Source organism: Biomphalaria glabrata, chromosome 5 (assembly GCF_947242115.1).
Source record: "Biomphalaria glabrata chromosome 5, xgBioGlab47.1, whole genome shotgun sequence".
In the NCBI taxonomy this organism is placed as follows: Eukaryota; Metazoa; Mollusca; class Gastropoda; family Planorbidae; genus Biomphalaria; species Biomphalaria glabrata.
The window spans coordinates 34892395-34909804 of record NC_074715.1 but is presented as its reverse complement, the minus strand read 5'-3'; positions in this window follow the sequence as shown (position 1 = coordinate 34909804).

Below are 17410 nucleotides of genomic sequence, written 5' to 3'. Positions count from 1 at the left end.
AAGCTATTTTAATAATTCTACTGTCCTGAATGTGAAATACTAAAATCTAGAATTCTAGATCTACTACTAGACTAGTCACTAGACCTATATTTGCCCAATTTTTAAAGCTACAATGTATCTAGTCAGTTAAATTTATTCTTTTTTTTTAGGACAATAAATAAAATACTAATAGTACTAACTATGAGTGAGTCTGGTGTGAATGTACACTTTGGTTTCTTATAGTTATAATGTTTTTTTGTTTGGTGTAATGGACAAATTGTAAGACAAATTTCCATACGGATAATAAAGATTATTATTATTATTAAAAGAATTTAATAAATAGATCTAGATTCTATCTAGATAATAAGATATACTTTGTGAGGTTGGACTTCTCTAGACCTACTCCTAGATTAATGAGTAGATAATTATAAGATATATAGATTCATATATATTATTAAAGTATTATATAGATCTAAATCTAGATTCTAGATCTATAGTTAATAGTATGATACTCATACGGCATAGTCATACTCATGATACTCAGGATACTGGTAACTGGTTCTACTTTTTCTAGATAATTTAATTATTATTATATACTAAAGTCTATATTATATTGTCTATATAGTATATAGACATAGATCTAGAATCTAGATTTTATATAAAATATATAAAAAAATAATATAGATCTACTATCAGTTTTATAATTTTTAGTCTAGGTCTAGTAGTTAGTATAGTACTAATACTATAATAGTACTAAGTATAGTATACCAGCCAATTATTAATATTATATTATACCTATACTGTATACCAGGGGTGGGCAAATTACGGCCCGCGGGCCACATGCGGACCGCCAAGTTGTTTTATGCGGCCCGCCGACACCTACAGAAATCAGGTGTGCCCACAGTATATAGATATAAAAATGCAAATATATTTAAAAAAATGATATCTATATAAATTATTGAAACTATCTCATTATAAAAAGTTTTCAGTAAACGAAGATTTTGCTTATTGGCTATAGGCCTACATCAATACACTCAATTCAAGACACAATGTCTGAGTGTTGGGTAGGCTTGGAACAAGATGGCAAGTGTGACAACTGATGGAGCTCGATCTTTGAATGAGAACCATAAACTTGAAACAGGAAAGTTTGCACAAAGCAGCATATAATATTCATTTTAATTCTGGAAATTGTAATAAATAATAGAAGTAAGTATAGCTAGGGGAGCCAACCACGGGTAGTTCTGATAAATAATCCTATGCTTACGCTAGTTTAGCATGAGCAAGGCAAAGGAGAAGAATAAAATCTCAAGGATTAAATTATTATGTTACTAGAAGGACAATGACTGTGACTTTGTTACCAATATTTCTAGTGAAGAGTGGAGTATTATGGGTGCTAGAAGCTTTATATGTACACTTTAAAAAACCTTGCTGCTGTTCACACTATTTGGGTACACATACATCAGTTCTTCTTCTTCGTTCTCATTTACATGTTGGAGGGTTCAGATCAGTAATCCTATATCTGAGATGAACCGCGTAGTGGTTAGAGTGGCTTCCAGATCAGGCAGCTCTCCGAATAGTCCTTGGAGAGTCTTGTTCGGGTCCCTTGATTTATTATGCACCATTGAAGGGACATGGCATTCTCTGGTGATGCTCCACAAGGGCAGGCCCCGCTCGTCCCGACATTTAACTTCCAGAAAATATATTGTCTCATTCAGTTAGCAAGTATTTTTTGGGACAAACTAAACAAGTATAATCACTGGTCAATGTTGACTAACTGTAATTTGACAGCAGTCATACACAGGGGTAACAGCCAGTAAGATAGTTTCACAGTTCCGGAACATTATGCACGAGTGTAAGAAGTAAAATACTGCACATTAAGTACAACTGTATATTTGTGGGGATATTGTGATATAAAAAGACAACAGCAATTTTTAAAAATCGTAATACAGTGTATATATGAATTAAAAGACATTCTACACAGCAAGCTTATCTTTCTAAGATATATATATATATATATATATATATATATATATATATATATATATATATATATATATATATATATATATATATATATATATATTCTGCGGCCCGCCATTCCCAAACTTTTTTTAATGCGGCCCTCGATACAAAAATGTTGCCCACCCCTGCTGTATACTATACTAGCATATAGATAGTAAACTGTAAAGTAAAGTATATTATAGTATTTATAGTATATTATAGTATATTTATTATATACTAATATACTATAGTATAGTATTAAGATAAAACTTAAATTAAGTATACTATAATTATATTACTATAGAGCAGTGATTCCCAAAGTGGTCTATATAGACCCCCAGAGGTCTATGAAGACTTCCAAGGGGTCTACAAAAGTGAAAAAGTAAATTGGGGGTCTATGAGATGTCCATGGGGGTCTATGACTTTAATTTTCACACCCCATTAATTTAACTATTTCAAACACTTATAAATGATTTGTATCTTGGTTATAAATACTATTTAGGCGTTTCAAAAGTAACATTGTTGTATTTAATTTCAATACTAATCTAAATAGTTAATTTTGTCTACATGTAACTAATGTTTAACAAAAACAAATATTGATTTTAATTAAAGCGTTGATTATTTATTTCCTTGTTAAATAAGCGGTTGTCTATGATAAGAGCCTTTTTATGACCATGAAACCAATTAAACTGGAGCATTTTTTGAGATAATGCCACCCTGATAAAAAGATAAAGGTGACAAAAACATTTCAGAATAGACTCACAAAATCTTTTTTCAACATCATATAGAAAAGATGGTGGCTTGTGAGCGTCTTACAAGATCTCTTTACCTATAGCCAAATACGGAAAAAATTGTAGAAAAAACATTGATTTTACCAGCCCTTGAAGTAGTTTTAAAAATTGTTTTACACAAACCTTCATCTGATATTATAAAATGAATTTCTATAAGTAACACTGCAGTTCAAGGGCACATCGTTTAGATGAGCATTAAAACTGCAAACTGTCTAATGGTCTTCAGCTCCATATTTTTTCCCAGGGCTGACCCACGAAACCTTTCCCATGTTTGGGTGTATAGCTGCAAAGCAACAGAGATTTGAATTCTGTTTTCCTTCGGCTAGGTAGGCTGCAAGCCAAGGCTAATGAGTCCCTCCTGCCCGAAGCTTACTGGTTTAGGCGCCAGTAACTCACCTTTGCATTTTCTCCTGTTAGTGAAAACAGCTCCGCAGGCTCAATATATGAGCCAAACGTGAAAAATCAAGAAATACACGAGAAACTCTTAGCGAAAACTTTTACAATAATACATAAAGCAAATTAATTAATTAATATTTAATGTTTGAAGGACTACTTCATAGGACAACAAATTCTTTTATGAAACAATATCCGTAGAAACGGATGATGAGCATGCAAAAAGCAACAACATTTCAAACATGTATGGTGATTCCATATTAATTGTTATTTTAATTGGTTTAAAATTGAATTAGATCTATAGTAGATTCTTATACCTGAACACCGACTTACGGGAACTAGGTCAAATTTTTATTTTATTTTTTTATTTGGTGACGGTTTAACTTACAAAAAAACTGAAAGCAGATTCTTATTCTGCAACTAAAGGACTATAAAAATAGCTGTATTCCTTTGTATTACCACTCATGGTCAAGATTTTATTTTAAAATAAAGTGGGTCACTTCATGCTCCTATATTGAACGCAGTTTTTGGGCTTTCTCCTCAATTGGACAGTGAGCACCGTCATTGTACACCACTATGTAATTGCTAATAAATTATATCTGTGTTACTTAATTTTTTTTTTAGATTGTATTAAAAGAAGTAGATTCACTTTTGCAATATGTATTTATAGTCTATTTCCACATATACTCTCTCTCTGTCTCTCTCTCTCTCTAACTCTATAATATTATAGAATATAGATCTATATAGAATATATATATATATATATATATATATATATATATATATATATATATCGTTTAAAGTTTATTATTTATATACCTATGTAATCTATGTGTAGAAACAGACAGAAATAAATCTATATAGATTATATATCGATAAATTAATTATTATAATTTAATAAATAAGATATTTTCAACTAGGCTACATTGGCTACATGTATTTCCTCTGTCTTTCTTTTAATTGCCATCCAAGGACCCTCTTCTTGTTTTCATAAGTTGGATGTTCGTTTTGTGACACATTAACACCCCCCTCCCTCCCATAGATGCTTATAATTCTTTTCATGACTCTCTCCCCCTTCCCTCCACTGCCTGTTGGATAGTTTGTGACACTACAAGCTGAGTGTATACTTCTCCTCACTGCCAGCTCATCTGGAGTGATCACCTGCAGTGGGCATGGTCTCTGGCTTCAAATTAGCAGCCCGCACTTTTTCTTTCATTCATAAATTATATATTATAGACATCTCGATCTAGGTCAAGCTTATTCATTGAAAAAATCATAGATTTATTAATCCCAATAATATTTCTTATTACGATTTTGCTGTGTCCAATGAAGGAGAATGAGCTGAATTCATTATTATTCGTTGTACACCCCCTTATTAAATTTTATTTAACAGCTAACGGTATAAATGTGATTGGAATGTCTTTCTAAAGATGTTTGGAAGCTTATTTTGATATGCCCTTCAGCCTACGATCAAACAGGCTCATAATATAGCCTTCATCCCTTATATGGGTATGAATTGCCGGGGGAGGTTAAAACAACAGCTTTACATACATGGTTACCGAGAATCTAAAAAACTGCCATCTGCTTTGGAAAAACGGAACAAAATTACCGGAACTAATCTAAAATTGGACATGCGCAGTCCCGAAACGTTGATTTTTGCTCCAAACATAAAAACAAATGAATTACAAACAAAAAAAGCGACCCGTTCATTGAAGGAGAATTTGATGGGGTGTCCAAAATATAAGAAGCTACTATATATCTGTAAAAAAGATCGATCTCTCTAGCTTATGATGTAGCTTTACAATACTTTTTCAATCTTCCACTCACTGCAGTTAGAAATTAGTTTAAAAAATTAGTTTATGAATGTGCAAAAATGCAATATAAGTTAAGCAGGGGGTCTACCGAAAACCAGAAAACATGGCAAGGGGTTTACGAGACAAAAAAGTTTGGGAACCACTGCTATAGAGTATAGTAACTATAAAAATATATATTTTATATAATATTTATATATTTTCTAGATAAAAATTAAATAAGTCTAGACTCTAGTACATAGTTTACATACCATTTGATAACAAGTCTGGGAATAAGCTGACACATTGAAAGGTACTCCGCTTTGTTGGCATCAGCAAGATCGAAGTATTTAGTAGTTTAAATCTTCGCGCATCAGCGCAAGAAAATAAATCTTGTGGTAGGTGTAAATAGAATGGTCAATAGTCATTTCCTGCCATTGACGCACTGATCTATATAGTTCTATATGATTGAAACAACTTTGTTTTTCTGTTTTTCTTTTTTTTTTTTTTTTTTTGCATTTTTTTTTTTTTGTATTAATTTTATTTTTTGTATTATTTTTTTTTTATTATTATTATTTTATTTATTTTTTTTGCTTTCGCAGGGGGAATGCGTAAATACGCAAGATACTTGTAGGCAACTCTCTGAACTCTGTGAAGATATAATTTTTTGTGTCAATTTTGTACACCAAAAATAGGTTATGCTTTCATCATCTGCTGGTGTGTGAGCATTTAAAATTACACAGACTAAGATTTGTAAAAAAAAAAAATCTAATTCTTAATCAGTAAAAAAAAAAATACAAAAGAAAACTTCGGTGTATTCATAAAGTTGTTTCTACCTTTTTTTTTTCAGAAGCTAAATCCTACTATAGAATTTTATAGGGCCTATTGTTATTTTAATATATAACTATTAAATTTTTGACAACATTATTCTCATATTGTGTGTTGCTATGTCTAGATTGTAATTTGGTTCTAGATGACACTTTCACTGTTTGTGAATCGTGTGAAATTGGGAGGGAAGGGGGAGTTTCATTACTAGTAGAGGAGGAAAAGAAACTAATTATTCAAACAATGTAAACTTATCGCGAATACCGAATAATTGTAAACAGCTGTATATGGGACGTGAGGCCCAGGAGGTTACAATGCACAGTAATTCGGTGACGGGTACAGATTTAGCCAAGCTATGGTAGGCCATTTAAAACAGAAAACTATGCTAAAAAGAAGAACTAGAATCTATTCGAGTTCTAAGATAATACAGGGTGAGTAAGGGAAGGGGGGAGGGGTGGACCTACATAATAAATATGTAAGACTTTCAAACTTTCAACAGAAAAGTCAGGAAATACAAGTAAATAATGTTTTAATCCATGTCTCTGTGGGATAAATTTTATCAGCACCAAAGGAAATAAATGCACCGTTCTAACATGATCCCAAAGCAGAACAGAGCCCAGCAACATAGAGCGGCACCTTCGGGTCACAGAGGTCACGCACAGAGGGACTCGCGCCTAAGGGAGAATACTTTCTCACCGGCAGGACATCGTACGAAAATTAGTGTCTGATATGACTCTCGTTTAGCGGCCAAAGCAAAAAATGTCCATTTTGAATAAAAGACTAAAAAGAGTTTAAAAATATATATTTTCACATTGCAAATGAAAAAAAAAAGTAGATTTAAAAAAAAAGTATTGATAACAATTAGGAGTTTATAAAATCTAGTAAATAAAATGCAAAATGTTGGGTTTATTTTTCTTTTTTTTTTTTAAATTACATTTACTTAAGATTAAATATGAATCTTGTCTTCGAGTCTGAATATTAATTAGGAGTGCAGCATTTCTCGTGGATATGAAGTCCCAGCTGTGACCTACATATTTTGCCACATCCAGCGCAGGCATAAAAATTGTCTACTGGTTGCACTAGCGGATCCAGAACTTTGGAGTGGGGGGGGGGCGATTTTTTTCCAAACCCTAACGCCCAGTATACCCTAACCCTACGCATAAACGTACACACACACACACACACGCGCGCACACGCACACACACACACATATATGTGTATATATATATATATATATATATATATATATATATATATATATATATATATATATATATATACATATATATATATATATATATATATATATATATATATATATATATATATATATATATATATATATATAAATAAATATGAGAATAAAAAAAAGTAGCATTTCTCAACCTTCGGCGAAAAACAAAACAACTGGGGCAGCGCTATAAGGTTCTCTGGTGAAGTTCGGGGCGAAGCCCCGACGCCAAAAGCGTTTTCTTGCTTTTTTCACTGCAGAAACGCATTCCCCTGACAAGTACAGCTCATTATTCATCAATGGAGTACGGGGCGAAGCCCCGACGCCAAAAGCGTTTTCTTGCATTCTTCTCTGCAGAAACGCATTCTCCTGACATCTACAACTCATTACACATAAATGAAGTTCGGGGCGAAGCCCCGACGCCAAAAGCGTTTTCTTGCATTCTTCACTGCAGAAACGCATTCTCCTGACCTGAAGCTCATTATTCATACTATTAAAAAACGACCTTTCGAATAATGTTGTACTTGAAAAATATTCTAATTTGAATTTATAGGCCCATAATACATTGCAAATAAAACCGATTTGTTCATTGAAAAGATAGGATACCCCACGTATTTAGATTTTTGCTTTGAGGATCGCCGCCGAAAAAAAACTTATTCGATAAATATTATTCAAGAAAACTCTAGTATAAATTGTGAGTTATAGTCCCAAATTTATTTAGCTAGAAAAAAATCAGATTGAAAAGGTTGGGAAAAGGTTACTATGAAAAGGTTATTTGAATTTAGAACTCATCTCAATCATGACTCTGATACTGAAAAATTTCGTTTGAATTCTAACTTTTCCAATGCAAAGTCTTTCTTAAAATACTTATGATAACTTCATGTGAAATTACAAAAACTCTGTCTGGAAATGGGAATGGCGGTAGAGTGAAAACGATTAATCCTCGCTCCTTTACTAATTTCTGCTAAAGATTGCATTTGGCATTAAAGAATAGGTATGGGGCGACTCGATATAAGAATTTTATTTATAGTATATATAAATTATACTAGTGACAGATTTTTTTAATTTTGTAATTTCTTAACTATAATACAAAAAGAAAAAGTATTGATTTGTCCGATGGGGGAAATGCGATTGCATGTATCGACCCTCCCACCTGATACAACCCTTTTTCATTTAAATTTACTAATGATACAATTTGAGATTAGAGTGTGGTACGACATATTTACAATGGGTCACATATTAATACGTAGTTTATATTATATAGATATTCAACTAATTTTATTCACAAACTATGATTCTCCACAAAAATAGGACCGCCCCCCCCAGCACTCAGAGGGCTAGAGTGGGGAGGGCAGTACATGCAATCGCCCCCCCCCCCTCACCCCACCGAATCGGCCAAAATACCAGAAAGGGAGAAACATAATATAAAATTTATATATTAATTCAACTAATTTTGTTCACAAACTATGATTTCTCCATAAAAACGGACCGCCCCCCCCCACTCAAATGGTTTAGGTGGGAAGGGCAGAAGAGGTATTCGTCCCCCCCCCACCAATCGGCAAACAGGGAACGACATAATATAAAGATCGGTTAAAATATCAATAACAAGTTACAAGGATATAGATATTTAATTGATTTGTTAGCAGGCTGTGATTTCTACCAATAAATTGGACCGCCCCCCCACTCGAAAGTGTAGGGGGGGGCGGGATTGATACCATCGCCCCCTCCCGACCCCACCAAATCGGCCAACATACTAGAGGGGGGGGGGCGAAATAATCTAAAAATAGGTTGAAATATAAATAATTAGTATATATTTTTAACATAAGTAATAAATTCGCATACAAATTGTGTGAATCCTATACTAAAGTTCGTCCGCCCCCCCCCTTCGGGGGGGGGGGGGGTCGGCCGAGTGGGGGGGGGGGCGATCGCCCCTACCGCCCCCCCCCCTGGATCCGCCAGTGACTGGTTGTCGATTTAGATTTTTTTTCGCCGTCTACGTCTGTCCTTGGCAGCGGATTTTCTTTTGGTCTCAAATATGTATCCCGCGGCCATTGTAAGTGATCTCCATCTGTCTCGTTCCGAAGCCGCCTGCAACCAGGTGCTCTCTTCTATGTCAGTTAAAGTAATTTGGTGCCTAAGCAAGTCTTTAAAGCGTTTCTGTGTGACATCTCTGTTACGCTGACCACTTTCAGCTCAACAAAAAAGACTGCCTTTGGCATACTGTCGTCCCCCATAAGGGAGACGAACTCTGCCAAGCATAATTGTCGGACTATAAAAAGTCCATCTATACTGTCCATACCAACGTCCGCAAGAATATCGCTGTTTGTAGTGCGACCCTGCCAACTAGTGCCAACATATGTCCATGATGAACTGCAAACATCTTTGATGAAAGCGTTCAAGAAGTCTTATTTCGTCTCTGTTTAGTACTGATGTATAGTACCCATGTCTCAGATCCATATAGAAAGATTGAGAGAACGAATGCTTGGTAGAAACTGATTTTTGTAGGCAGGCGCGGAGTGATTTATTTCCCAACACTCTCGCTTGGTGACGTATAAAAGAGATACGCCATTTGATGCTTCCCAGATAAGTGGTCTACCACGGAAAGATACTTCCCAGATAAGTGGTCTCTACCATGGAAAGATACTTCCCAGATAAGTGGTCTACCACGGAAAGATACTTCCCAGATAAGTGGTCTACCACGGAAAGATGCTTCCCAGATAAGTGGTCTACCACGGAAAGATACTTCCCAGATAAGTGGTCTACCACGGAAAGATGCTTCCCAGATAACTGGTCTACCACGGAAAGATACTTCCCGGATAAGTGGTCTACCACGGAAAGATACTTCCCAGATAAGTGGTCTACCACGGAAAGATACTTCCCAGATAAGTGGTCTACCACGGAAAGATACTTCCCAGATAAGTGGTCTACCACGGAAAGATGCTTCCCAGATAAGTGGTCTACCACGGATAGATACTTCCCAGATAAGTGATCTACCACGGAAAGATACTTCCCAGATAAGTGATCTACCACGGAAAGATACTTCCCAGATAAGTGGTCTACCACGGAAAGATACTTCCCAGATAAGTGGTCTACCACCATGTTCAGTGTGAGCAAATAGGGCGCAACGTTCAAATGTCTTTTTTTTTCACTGGCGCTCCATTGTCATTTTTTTTCTGAAACAGTTTGATATTGAATATTTGAATTTCATGTCTTTCCTAGTTTTCCTGTACATTTCAGATGTTGTAGGCTACTTGTTACTTCAGTTGTGTACGATAAAAAAATAAGTTGTTACTTTAGTTGTTACTACCGTTGTTACTACAGTTGTTACGTCAATTAGCTTCGTTTAGGATGTTACTTGTTTTTTAAATAATTAATGAATGTTTAAAAAAAATGGAAGATTTCTTTTACACCTTTGCAGAGTGTGTTTGATGATACACTGATACACAATTCTAAGTTGATTAAAATGTAATCGTCTCAAATTCAGTTCAAAGAAATATAATAAAACTCGATGAAATAAATCTTAATGATAAACACGGAGATAGAAACTGTAATAATAATCACAGCAAGTGATTTCACCTTATGCAAAAGAGATAGGAAAGAATTGATAAAGACGGTCGGTCAACAGATCACATGTGGTTCCCCAGTGGTTCAAAAGAAAAGACTTCGGGATAGGTGAATGTGATAAGTCAGTGATCCCCCAAATACTGCCCGCAGGACAGATTGGCACGCGGCGTGGTTCCATCCGCCCGCCGAAATGCCGGCACAAATTGTTGAAAGTCACCCTTCAAAATAAAAAGTTTTCAAATGTAACTTGACCTACGTTGGGTCGTCCATTTTTCTCTGACGAGTTTGTAACACCATTGAACATTTGTACGTTCCTGACATGGGACTCTGAACGTAGAATCTACCAAGAAAAGTGAACGGGTCTTGCCTTTTTTTACTGGAACATGATAATAAAGCAGTATATTTGATTTGTAAAGAAAGTGTGGCTGTTTTAAAAACAAACAATATATAAAGGGCATTACATTGAGCCGCATATATAAGATTGTTAAACTACGCCTTGAGATTGGAGGATTGATGGGAATATTCTCCTAAAAGAGACACGAAAATGAGTCGGTGGTAAAGCTAGCTACAATGTTGCTCACATTATAAGTAGAGAAATGAAGCCTTTTTCTGAAGCTTAAATATCCCATTAATTAATGTAAGAACTAGATCCACAAGTTGCTATTTAAATCAAATAGTTTCAGGTCAATTTCATTTCATTTTTGTACCTTTTCAAGTGGCCCGGACACGAGTGTCGGAAATTAAAATGGCCAGTAGGTCGAATTAGGCTGGACATCACTGTGATAAGTCATGATCATCTTTTCTTTGCGTTCCTCGTGGAACATAGGGCCTCGAATGTGATAAGTAGACTTAAGTATTAATGCAATAAAGAGATAATACAGTGAGGACTTAAAGTACGAACTGATCAGCAATGACCAACAATGAACAGTAAACCCCGATATCTTGATCTGTCCTTCTTAGAAACTTAAAAAGAGAAAACTTTCCAAAAACTGAAATAATTCTTGGCCTTATTTCGTTGAATTTAGTTTTTAATATTCTTGCAATAAATTTGTTTTCACTGCAAGTGGTCAAGGTCTCAACAAGTTGTTTTTTTCTGACCTACTTTGTTGACTGGACTGAATGTGCAGTGGAGCGTGATCGGCAGAATTGTCATTGTGTCTTCCGTGTGTTTCAAACAGAGATAAATAGAGATCGAACGACGGTCAACAGATCTTGTGTGGTGCCCCAAAACTCAAAATAAACCATTAAACAGTCCTAACTAGATCTATAGATCATCTCGATATATCAAGCCAGATAGCAAGTTGTTGATCATTACTGTTCTAATGTAATGTACTTTTCTGTTGTCTTCATTTTGATTATTTTTTTTATACTGTTATTATGTGTAATGACTGCCTTTGTAGTACTTGTGCTTTGTGGCAAAACAAATAAAATTGTTCAATTGGTCCAACAGATTAAGGCGAAGGCTCTCAACTTAATGAATCTTTTCAAACTGCAAATTTATTTTTTTTCAAACCTGCAATCTAGCTGAACTGGGTGGTGATGTCGTTCACTAACAACTTCAATAGAGCCTACACAGACAGCCGTTAGGCATATGTTAGACAAATAATGGCTCTATCTAATTGTGTCTCTCTCATAATGAAAAGTGTACAAAATAAATACATTACATATAGAAGCTTCAGTGGGTATGAGCAATTATGCTGTGAACGTAGGCCAAATATAGAGTTGAAGCTAGGTGCTGAAACTAATGTGATATTTACTTTTGGGCAGGGAGGATGTGAAACTATTTTGGTGTAAAGATATATCTACGAACATGCTTGATTAGCCACGCCAGTGTGTTATTTTCTTGTCTGACCACTCCACATTAGCAAACACTATTGCATAACGCGCAGTGAAAAAAAAACGCAGGGTAGTCTTGTAGTATCATCGACTACACACGTAGGCTACAGTACACTAGGCCTAAATATGTATATCTAGCTGACCAGGTTGTTAAAATCAGTTGGACACAGTCTATTTACTTTATGATCAGAGAGGGTATCGATAAAGATTTTTTTTCTAGAGTTGGTTATCCTAATGCTGTTAGATCTATATAGGCCTTTTTCTTTATTTAGACTTAGATCTCAATAATACGTCTATAAAAAGGGTGTACTTGAAGTTCCTGCAGTTAAAAATTATTGTTTGCCGCAAATTAATTGATTAAAACCACTAAATATTGACCTAACTCACTAATTCCCACTATAAACAGAAATTAAACACCTCCATGTGGCTCACAAAAAAAAAAAAAATTCGGGACAACCTCATTCATAATACTGCATAGAAGCTTTTGGCAAAAAAATATTTAGCATTTTATAATACTGCTACTTTCAATTGCAAATATTTAGGCTACTCCATAACTTCTACATATTAGGCCTACTTTACCCTCTTCAATTGTAAACTGACTAAATAGTTGTTAACTGCATCATATTTTTTTGATAATCAAAGTTATTGATATTACATGACCAGAAAACAGGGATATGCGTTTCAACCCTGACCACATGTTGAAAAGTTGCACATATTTTTATTAAACTTTTTAGTTAGTAACTAAAAAATAATAATTAAACTATGCTTGTAATTAAACTTTTTGTTTCTAGTTAAATAATGGCCTTAATTATTTTTTTGTTAGTTAAACTAAAAGTTTTTAACTTTTTAGTTAACTTTTGCCCATCACTAGAAGTCATTGCTCGTCCCATATGCTAGGACAAATTTGTACAAATACTCCTTCTTCCCTAGTGCTATTAGAGCATGGAATGGGTTGCCTGAGCTAGCCAGGAAAACCAGTGACTTGACAGAATTTAAGTCATTGGTTAATATGCATGACTAAATGCATGACGCGTAGGACGTAATCATCTTCTTTTTTGAAGTAACGTCTGTATTATATAAGATAAGATAAGATAAATGTATGTATGTAATCGCTGTACTGAACTTGTACTAGAGTATCTGTCTCGCCTGAACTCTGCTGCACTCAACTGACCCGAACTCTCCATGTCTCCAACACTCGGCCCACTTGAAGTACACAGGCCTGCGTAACCTGTATCACACATGGATGTCCCGAGCCGCGTCACTAGTTCAATTACAACAATGTTAAACAAAAAATTCAAAGTATGTCATAATTCTGAACAAAGGATCTCGTGTCTCTTATTTTTCTTCTTATATTTAGTTGGCATATTTAAGAAAAAACAACAACAAAACGTTATAAAAACATTAGCTCCTTTATAAAACTGTTTTTCTATTCATAACTAATGTGTTAGATTAAAAAACAATGGAACATTCTTTACCCCGGTATCTCCCCCATCCCTTCGAGTGAATACATAGCTCTACTACACTTTAGAATATTCCAATGATAGGACTTTAGCTCTAGACTAATAAGACAATGCGCAAAATATTCCTGAACATAAAATTACTCAACTCTTGATTCAACAATGCCTTACATTCGGAATTTCCAGAAAGCGTTGAACTTGGGATTGTTGAGTTCTTTGGCAGGATACAGGAAGAAATTGATGCAATGCGTGCACAAATCAATAGGATGGGGAGTAAAGTAGATGAAAGTGTATTTCAAGTAGAAGGCCGAATAGACCAAAGTGATAAAATTGAGTCGCAAGCAAAAGGAGGAATAAACTCGTTAGGGAAGGAGCAGTTGCCTGGTCAGGACTGTGGCTGCACAAACAGTGGTGATGGAGGCGCTGGGGATTGGAGCGCTGTCTGTGACTGTGTTGTGGGCAAGTCTGGCGGGGATGACTTTCTGCGTCCAAGCTGGCTGATGTGGACCTTAAAGACCTCTGTTTATCTGTCAGTATCTTTGATAAGAACTCAAACAATGAAAGCCTCAAGACCGTTTCTGATTCCTTGCTTTGGATGTCGTCGAGTAAAATTGCGAATACGGGCCCCAACAATGGCCGAGGCAGAAACAACGAATTTGACTTTGACAGCGGCATAAGGGAGAACTCCATGCTTGGCAATTGCATCCAGGCGATTGACATGAACTGTATATGCGGCGTCCTGAGGGGACAGCGGGGACAGCGCCCATGCCAAGAAACCCAGCTACAAGATCTGAACTTGACAGAAATGTGTACTTCTGCCCACATCAGTGAAAGTGACATGAACGGTGGTGAATTAATCCCAGCGAAACCTGATGTAGTGGTGGATGAACATTACAAGGATGCTTCATGGGCATACCTTACAGATGAAGCTGAGAAAGACTATGTGCTTGAAACCATGGCTAGCTCTGGGCCTACAACTGTGTTACAACACGTCCATGGAAAAGGTCCGCTGACTCAGCGTCTTAGAACAACAACTCTGGAATCTACGCGGTGATCACCACAACATCCAATTGTGTTACGTGGCTGGCAACCCTGACCTCCACTAACTCTCCATGTGTCAGTTGGCTGGCATCAGCGACTATCGTCATGAATTCGAAGCAGCGACCACGATATTGTCTCAAGCGTAGACTGGCCAACTGGAAGAAGAGAAAGCGACGACCACGGGAAACTGTGCAGATGGCTTTGTGGGCAACAGACACCCTAACGTCTGTGGTTCCCACCGATCGCCCTCCACTGCAGTGTTTCTTTTCGGGACGAAAAGTGCTAAGACGGGGGCAATGTTATGACTTTGCCATGCGCACCACCATCCAGGCTAGTGCAGAGATGCGCACTTCTAGTAACCAAACTAGAACAGGATGTTGACATGAAGAGACTAACGATTTCCGCCCAAGTAGAGAGCCAATATGGAGATGCTGTGCTCACGGCAGATGCCCCTTTGTGTTTGTCATGTCTCCATGTAAATAAACGTCTATGTCCTCGTTGAGTTGCCCCACTTATGTTATTACAATACGTATAGCAAAGATTAATGTGCCTTAAGTATAGTAAAAGTTTTAACAAAGAGCAGTTTTTCGTGGATTTTTTTAGCCATAATAATTTGAATAAAAATAATACATCATTACCAGACAAAGTTGACTCAGCCATCTGTATAGAGAAAAATGTTGTTTGCAGAACTATGTCGATTGCAAAGACTTACATAAGAAGAAAGAATTTAGTTAATTTTATCAATCCATTGCCTTAACAACCAATGGGTCAGAGTTTGCATGGATGGTTCTCAGACATCCACCACAAACAGAGGAGCTGGAATACTCATTGAATGACCCAATGGAGAAAAAATAATTTAAAAATTAAGTTTATTGACTAATGAGCTCTATGACAACTACAGAGAAGAAATAGGAGCTAACAGCAAAAATGCTAGTGAATCAGCCAAGTTAGCCAAACAGTTAAATTTATTTCGTGACCAATAAAAAAAAATATAATGCCCCCTAAATAAAACAACTCATGATGCATCATGCATTTACAGTGAAATTAATATCGTATAGGTATTGGGGGGGGGCGAGGGGCACCAGTTCTTTTCTTTAATATGCTCAGGGAAAACAATTTAAAGCTACGACTTTGAGCCATAGGTGGCAACTTGCACCCCCCTGCTAAAAATCCTGCGGGCGCCCACGAATACCCGAAATATCTTGTCTATGAAATATACAATGAAATATGTCTTGATGTGAAATAAAATCTACATGTTTTTAGCAGCTTAGCCCAGATACTTAACTACTATTAAAGACGAGCACACCAATTTCAACATATAAAACTAGTCAATCACTTCATACAGACTTTTATAATTGCTTCTCACGTGACTTCTACTGTGACATAATCACTTCTCTTTACATATCGCTACTTTTCTAAAATCTTCTAACAACTCTCAGGTCGACCGACTACTAGCCTACTTAGTTACTAGACTTGGATTTCCTTCTACGTTTTTTTTTTTTTTTACACGGCTACTACAGCTTGACTTTCTTCTTAAATGGCTTATAGCCTTGCTGATTCTTTTATCCGTGGTTCAATAGAAGCGGGTCACAATGTCATCCTTTCACGCTCTATATTGGCCAAAATCACCTAAATAATAAAAACTGCTACAGGATTACTATTTTACCAGTCGCCAGTGACTCAAATACAACAGAACAAAACATAATATCCTATACTCTTAAGCGAGCAATTCTTGTATGTATGTATGTATATATATTTATATATATATATATATATATAAATTTTATTTCGAAAACGGCTCTAACGATTTTCTTTAAAAATTCACGGTATGTGCATAATAGTGAGAAAAAAATTCTCAACTCATTGGCCACATCGGGAAAACTCGAGATCGACCGTTATATCGGTTTGAAAATGGCTCATTATCGAAAAATTAATTTTGGCTAGAATGTTTTATGAATGAAAATTTTCCATGACGTAAACGGGAAAAACGCTGCTTACGTCACTAAGCTTACATCAGTATACTAAAATATTTCTTTGCAAACAAGAACGAGTTCTAAAGAACCATTAGACCTAATTAAACATTTGCGCACCATCTTACTGTAGATTGATTTATTATAGAACTATGAAAGAAAAGTAATGAAATTAAATGTGCCGATATATGATTAGTTATTGTGTTTTAAGTGCTTAATAAGTTGTTTACTCTTTAATTGTGTAGAGCGGTGTAGATACATTTTACTTTGTTGTTTATTTTGCTGGTGACCTCCAGCTGTCTCGTTCTGAGGTTGCATGCAACCATATGCTCTCTTCTATGTCAGCTAAGTCAAGTTTGCGCCATAAGCTGGTCTTTTAAGCGTTTCGGTGTTACGTCGACCACTTTTTAGCTCACCAAAAAAGACTGCCTTTGGTATGCGTTCGTCTGAGATTCGTCTCCCATACAGGATACTGCTCTGTCCAGCGTAACTGTCGGACTTAAAGAATTCGGATACACATTTGAGACCAAAA